Raw genomic sequence first — 7556 nt, forward strand, 5'->3', positions numbered from 1 at the left:
AGGAAAAACCTGCTTTGTTGTCCTCCTCATTGCTTCCCTCAGCAAAAGGGGAAATGCAAAATGGAAAATGCAGTAGAAAGTATAATGATTGATAGTGCTAATATTTAATAAACTGAATATTCTTTACTAAATCTGGTGGCTTTGTGCAATGAAATTATAGTTCCATTAGCATTAAAAGGACTTCATAGCTCAACAGAGGAATGGAGATAATTCTCAAACACTTATCTTAGGCATTTTTAGTGAGAAAGCAACATTTGAAAAGGTTTCCTTTCCGCTCTTTAGATGTGTGTGATCTTGGATCACCCCTCTAGTTTCTCTTCCTTTTTTTTTCACCAAGTGTAGTCATTTCCAATAAGGTTCATGAAGGGTTTCTGCTTTTGAAGGTCCCAAATGGCTTAAATCACTCCTAGCACAAATGCACTCTCTATTGTGGAAACTGAAACCTGCCACACCATAAGGTGATCTGTATATTAGAACCAGATATCCCTTCACATCTGTATTTCCAAGCAGCAAAGCAGTATGTTTTGAGTTAACCTACTTTTAGAGTGGCTCATCAGATAGAGATATAGCTATAAATACTGCTAGAGGGCTGGTGTTTGCCAGACTTTTGCAAGGATGCTGGCAGGGAAGATGAGGAAGCTTAGGCAAGGAGTACTCCCCTTGCAAAGTACTTGTCACCTACACAAACTGCCACAACTGCACCCCCTGATGGAAGGGCACCTCTTCTTCCCACTAAGGAAACTGGGCTCCCTTGCCAGATGCACCAAAGAGCTTTGGGGGCTTCAGGTTTGATCCCTGCTGTCTCCATCCTCTAGTCCTAAGTGCAAAGGTGTGACATGGCTTGGTTCTTCCCTGCCAAAACAGGGTGGTCTGATATCCACCAGCAGCAGTCTATGGGCTTTATCCTCCTTCAAATGCCCTGACACAGACTGAAATGGCCAAAAACCTCCAGGGAATTAGTTTACAGCAAAGACTGTGAACAAACATATGTCCAAACCTGTGCCGTGATCCTTTTTAACTTGCCCATGCTCACTCAGACAAGAAAGCCAAGCCATATGGAGTATCTGAGCAGGGCAAAACCAAGTCATCTGCGCCCTGGAGTGGAGAGGCCACACCATCACAAACTGATGGCTAAAGAGAGCATCCCCAGCTTCAGCTGAGCTGTTTCCCTCACAAAATTCAGTTGGCTGCATCTTCTCTGCAGAGCTGCCCTCACACCTCTGCACCGTGGTGTGTGCTGTCATGGAGCACCAAAAAATCTTCCCCAAGACAGACAGCTGGAAGGGGCCACACAAACCAACTCTCCTGACTTTTCCTGTATGATGTTTGCCCCCTAAACCTGTGGAAATGTTGGCTAGGTATGCTCTATGTTTAAGAGTAGCACAGGATGAAAAGGTTAAACATAGAAGTCTCTACTTAGTTTGATTAGTCCCCTCCAGCAGATGTGGGGGGAGAATTTTGCATGAGAGAAGGACAAAAAAGGAGCATTGGCAACTCTTCCCACTTAGTGTGGCAGACAGCTAAGCTGCACCTTCAGCTCTCCTCACTCACTTCTTCAGTACTGTCTTCATTTAAATAGAACTTTAGCTTCCTCTGGGCAAAGCATGCATTTACAAAGCCTAATATGGAAATTTTCCTGCAGCAAGGCCACTTATTGCTCCAATTTCAGTTAACTGCAGCGTAGATTTTATTATTCATAGCCAGAGGCTTGTGTAAATTTCTGGGTTGACTTCTCATGTCCTGGCAAGGGCAGAATGTGAGCTGAGGTGCTCAGGTTTCACAATGAATTGCTGTGGGAACTGGCTCGGCCATCCTACCACAACTCAAGGAGCTTGGGAAGTCAAAGGGGAATCTTATGAGAAGGAGCAGATATGGTTGAGTTTCCTGCCGAGCCCCACTGAGATCCTGGGGAAGATAGCACTTCCCAGTGCTGCTCCAGGAGAGAAAGCAAACAGAGCTTTACCACCGAGTTCACTCAGTGCTTGACCCAGCCTTCCTACTGCTTCAGGGTTTTCTAGGACTAATCAGAATTGATAACAAAATAATTCAGAACAAGAAAGTGAATGCATTTGGGGTTTCCATGGATTTACATTAGGATTTGACTTCATTACAATATTAATTTTGACTTGTTTCAAGCCTTTCTGAAAGCATTTCAACACTATTTTCATGCTGTATGAAAATGTAATTTTTTGTATACCATAATAAGCATATTCATATGTATGTAACTGTATATATCTCCAGATATGTATCTCCACACATGCTGAAGCATTGCAAAACCATTTATAATCTATTGCAGAACCACTTGAAAACTACATTCATCCCCAGATTTTAATGACTCACATAAACTCTAACTACTTATGGATTTCTGTAGAGATTATTTCTGGACTTAGTCAAAAACTTATGGCTTTACATTTGCATATATATCACTGGTGAAAGAGTTTTTGTTTGGAGGTGGAATATGTATGCTTTACTCAAATATGATTTAGAGAAGCATAATTTTCACATGACAAGGGAAAACACTTCCCTTGATCTAATGACAGTTTTAAAGGTTGAATAGTTGTGCTCCTTTATGATGAACGACTCAAAAGTCAGTGGAAAGGAGATGCTTTGTTTCCTATCTATGCAGAGCACACTTGCTTCTTATTAATATAAATCATAACTATATGTGATTTTTAAATATCATATAGTTTAATGTAATTTTCACAAGTTTTCTTGAACATAAGACTATCCCCATAGTATGTACATGGTTTGAAATATTTTGCTATCAAAGTAAAAGCTAGTATGATTTTTGCTCCAATGTTAACAATATCTGGGGGCTAACTTTGATCCGTGAATCCATTTTCCTTTTACACAACTGTAAAAGTACAAAGGATGTTTTGTGCTGTAAGTTCTTAATACTTTCTTTGATTGAAAATGGCTCTATCCTGGAATTAATCTAAAACTCCTGAGTCAATCAGATTTAAGAAGGTATGAGTTTTTACGAAATTCACTAAGCTCCAACAGTTTTTGAAGTTTGATCTGAGAATCCAATCTATCAACACATGTGAACGTTCACTACAGTTCTTGACAAAGTTTAGTGATCTGCTAAAATAATTCACGACTGGATAAAGGAAGGGGAACAGCACTTTAATTTTTACTTCAGAATCCTCAACTTCAAGTTTTGGAAGAAAATCTTCAGATTCAAACAGTGGATACATACAAACAAAAAAAAAAAGAGTACCTTTTCATTCAAAAAAATAATTTGGTCGGTTTTGTATGTTGCACTACACAAAGATCAAATGTTAAATGTTATTTCAAAATTGAGAATTATTGTCTTGTGACAGTGCAAGATTTTTGCTTTTAGCTCCTTAGCTCTTTTGATTTAGATAAAATAATGTCTTGTGTGCAGTACTTCATTTCAGGACACCTTAATTTTCTGGGGGAAAATAGTTCCAACAATCTTACTTGATAATAGGTTAATGTTGTGAAAAGCTTTGAAAAGTCAGGGCTTTTTCTTTTTTACAGTGTCTCTGTATTTTCAGCGTGATTGTTAACAGAACAAAATATCCATGGTTAGGTCTGCTAAGGATCTCTTTCCATAATGCTCTTTTGTCTGTATAACAATAATAAAAGCTTTATTGGCACCTATTTCACATGACCTCCATAATTCTCCTGTGGCTGACCCTAACCAGTACCAATAAAACCATGCATTTTCTCACTGTACATTAAAAAAAAAAAGTTAAAATTGTATAAGGAAATGCCAAAGACCTTTCTAGAAAAGTCATTTTAAAACTGGATTGTATTATAATTGTTATCTCATTTTCTGCACGGACTACTCTTTTTTATTTTAAAATGTCATATAATTTGATGATATTTTATTTTCTCCCTCTCCTCATGTCCAGTCAAACAATTAAATATTTCTGGAAGGGCCCTGAGATTTTAACACAAAAATTCCCCAAATTCATTCTCAAACTGTTTTCTTAGTTAATATATTCAGTTACCCAAGGACATTCTCCAGTTCAATAATTTGTCATGGGTTAAAATAGCCCTCACTTAGCAAGAAGCCAGTTCTTAAGCGATGCTATTCATGCTGCGAGTTGTATGGCATCTCTAACGAGCAATAAACAGACATCACGGGCAGTCAGGGCATGCCACAGGCTGGAAGTTTCCATCCAAAGCACTTAGTGACTATCTGTGAATAATGAACACATTCATGGGATGCAGCATGGCTTCTGCAGCGCCCTTGAGAGGGGAAAAGTTCTCTTCCAGTCTCACTGATGGTGAGAATTCAGCTGGACTGGGTTTATAAAGACGCTGGAAAGAAAAATAATTTGCTCTGTTTCCCCATCTTCAGGGACCCGTTAAAATTTACTGCAGGTTCAGGAAGGAATCCACAAAGTGTTGCTGCACTCAAGTGCTATTTAACTCACATTTGAGGGGCTCTAGGGTATTCTACCTGCAAGAAAAAGTTTCTCACTGCCGTGTCCTTGTCCTTTTCATGTTCCCTGCCGCAGAGGCCTCCCAAAAAAAGGTTATCCCTGTGAGATGTGCATGGGACCTCCACCCAGCCATGGGGCTGGCAGGGACACCCCTCTGAAAAGTCCCCTCTGCTTGTCCCTGCGAGCCTCAGCGGGACATAACCCGCCACTCCTGGGTCCTGCTCTGCACCTGCCACTTTTTGGGGGCTGCAGAGCCTGTGCAGAGACCTGGCAAACTCTAGAGGGACGAGAGATATCACAGAGGGAGAGTTTGGGTGGCTCCCAGGAAGGTGAGCGGGCCCCCACCTCTCCTAAAAAGGAGCAGGAGAGGAAGGTGTTACACAGAGGTCTAGGGAGGGCACAATCATCTTCCTTTATTTTATGGATGTTGTTTGTTTGTTTGTTATTTTGTTGTTTTCTTGTTTTATTATTGCTTCTAAGTAGCTATCCTAACCATCCCACCCCCTCTGCTCCCCTGAAGGAGTTTTGGACGCAAAAAAGCAACACTGCTTTCTAGGAACTCTTTTTGCTTTTTGGTGGCTCACGACTAGTCACTGAAAATGTGAATACAGCCTTTATTTGTTTTTATTTTGATACTTAACCACCTGAACAGAGCATGGCTGAAACGCTATTTTTAAGTACACACACACACATACAGATATGCACATGTATACATATCCATGTACACACACACACACAGACACATATATATGTCTATATGTGTGAATATATATGTATATATATGTATACAGGGGTTTATGTGTATAGTTATAACTTATAAATATGTATTTATATATATATATATACCAGAGGCAGATATTGGCTAAGAATTCCCTTACCCCCAGCGATGCCGTCTGATCTCTCAGGAAGGTGCCAAGAGCTGAGCGATCTGTTCAGCACGGCTTGTTTGACGCGGAGAAGGGAGCACGGTGCCCCTGCCCAAAGCCACCTCTGCCCGCGGCGCTGGAGGTCAACAGTGCCCCGCAAAGATCCGGGCTCCAAAACCTGCGGCCCTTAAAAGCAAAGAGGAGCAGAGGTTAGGGGTGCGAGCGATAAAGCCTGCCTTTCATTTCGGTTCTATTTTACGACACATCGAGGCAGCGAAGGGAGAGCGAGGGGAGACATCAAACACGGGCAGGGTAATTGCATTCACATTGTGGAGCCGCTCCGCTCCGCTCCGTGCGGGAGGCGGCCGGGCAGCGGCGGCACTGCTGGCCCGCCAGCACCGTGACTAGCTGGAGGCTCTTGTCACACTCACATACGCGTTTTCGGCCCCAAATATAGCCATTCTGCTAATTCTGCTAATTCTCCACCGAGCCCGGCCCCAAATCCCCACTTCTGTCCGCCCTCTGCGCGGCAGCCGCTGTCGAGCTCAGGAGCCGGCGGGGATATGGTGATGGGGGGGATACCCCACGGGTACCCCTACGCCATGCGGGCAGTTGTGAGCACGAACCACTGCTGGAAGCCAGGATTGTTCATCCCAGGCCAGTGGTGGTCACGAACCACTGCTGGAAGCCAGGGTTGTTCAGCCGCAGGGACCCCACTGGCAGCAGGGTCGGGGCCGCAGCCCGCGGCCGTCCCGCACGGAGCGGAGCTGCGCTGGACATGGAAGTCTCCGACGCCTCGGAGAAAAACACCTGGGAAAGAAACAGAGCCAAGCATGGGAAAAATAAGAGCCCTCAACACCTCTAGTCTAAACCCGGTCTCAAAGCCAACTCTGTAGAAAACACGTGGTTCTTTCTGCCTCCTGACCCGCCGGAGGCACCAGGACCTGCACAGGGAAAGTCCCTCCATTCTCCTGCCTGCAAAAAAAAAAAAAAAAAAGAAGAAGATTCACTGTGCCGCAAAGAGATGGCCGAGGAAGAGAAGGCAGTGGGGAAGGAGAGGTTTCGCTTCGCCGTGGCCGCGCTGAACCCCGCGGGGACGGCCCGGGAGCGGCGGCGCCGTCCCTGCCCGGAGCGGGGACAGCCCGGGTGATGGCAAAGCCCTCGGCACAAGGGGAGCCCTCCGCCCCCGCTGCCTCCCGGTAGGTGACTCCGAAAGGCGTAAGGACAGCGGCCAAGGATGCCTTTCAAACGTTAAACTAAGAAAATACCGTCATTGCGTGATTTTTCTGCTTCCTACCCTGATGGACGGCTGCGGGAGACACACGTCCTTTTTATTCTCATAATCATATTAAGCAGTAAGGATAGGGAGCCTGAAATGTTAGTAATGTCACTATAGCAATGCAAGAAGTGTGTAAACATAATTGCGAGCTTAAAAAAACCCTGTAAACACAGACATGCATACAAGTGTTGCATTTGCAGGTATAGAATTATACTCATCCTGATTTTGTGTTTCAGGAGCGCATCTGAGTATACATGATTTTCACAAGCACAGTTCAGCATTATTGCACACCAAACAGTAATATGTTATACCAAGGAAATATGAAGGGGGGTGGGGAAAGCAAGAGCAAATTTAATCGTGGTGGTTTTATTAAACTATTTATAAGTGGAAAGCAGAAAATATTACATAAATTGCATGATCACACTGTAGGGACACTTTATAAAAAAATGGGTATGGGACACAAGCATATCTTTTATAGATGCGCAGATTGCATATACTATGTACAGAAGCAATCACGGGCCACATTTTTCTCTTTATTCCGGAAAGCACACATATATTTTCTGAGTCTGGCAGTCAGATAGAGTTCACGGTTTATGAATGCCTAGGAACTATCGGCCAAATCCTTATTTCCTATGCAGGAACAAGCAAAATGTGCAAAGCATAAAAGCCATAATATTTATTAACGTGACTTCTGTGCAACAAGTGACAAATGCTCTGTCGCCCGGTTTACAATTCACTAGACTGCCTTCAGTCTCTGCCCAAGTAAGAGAATTCCCACTTTTCCAGAGTTCATTTCAGAGCTCGGACTGTTTGCATCTTTCTGGAGCCGTTGGAAGGAGAATTATTCCCTTATCTTAATTTTTTTGGGGGGGGGATTGTTTTCATTTTTTTTAATATGTTCTTTCAAAAATAGGCCCTGACCTCAAAGGTCCCCAGTGTCGCTCCGGGAAAGGAGCGAGACCGCTCCGTGGCGGGGAGGGCGGCTCCGGCTCC

This window comes from Geospiza fortis, unplaced genomic scaffold (assembly GCF_000277835.1).
Source record: "Geospiza fortis unplaced genomic scaffold, GeoFor_1.0 scaffold147, whole genome shotgun sequence".
Classification (NCBI taxonomy): domain Eukaryota; kingdom Metazoa; phylum Chordata; class Aves; order Passeriformes; family Thraupidae; genus Geospiza; species Geospiza fortis.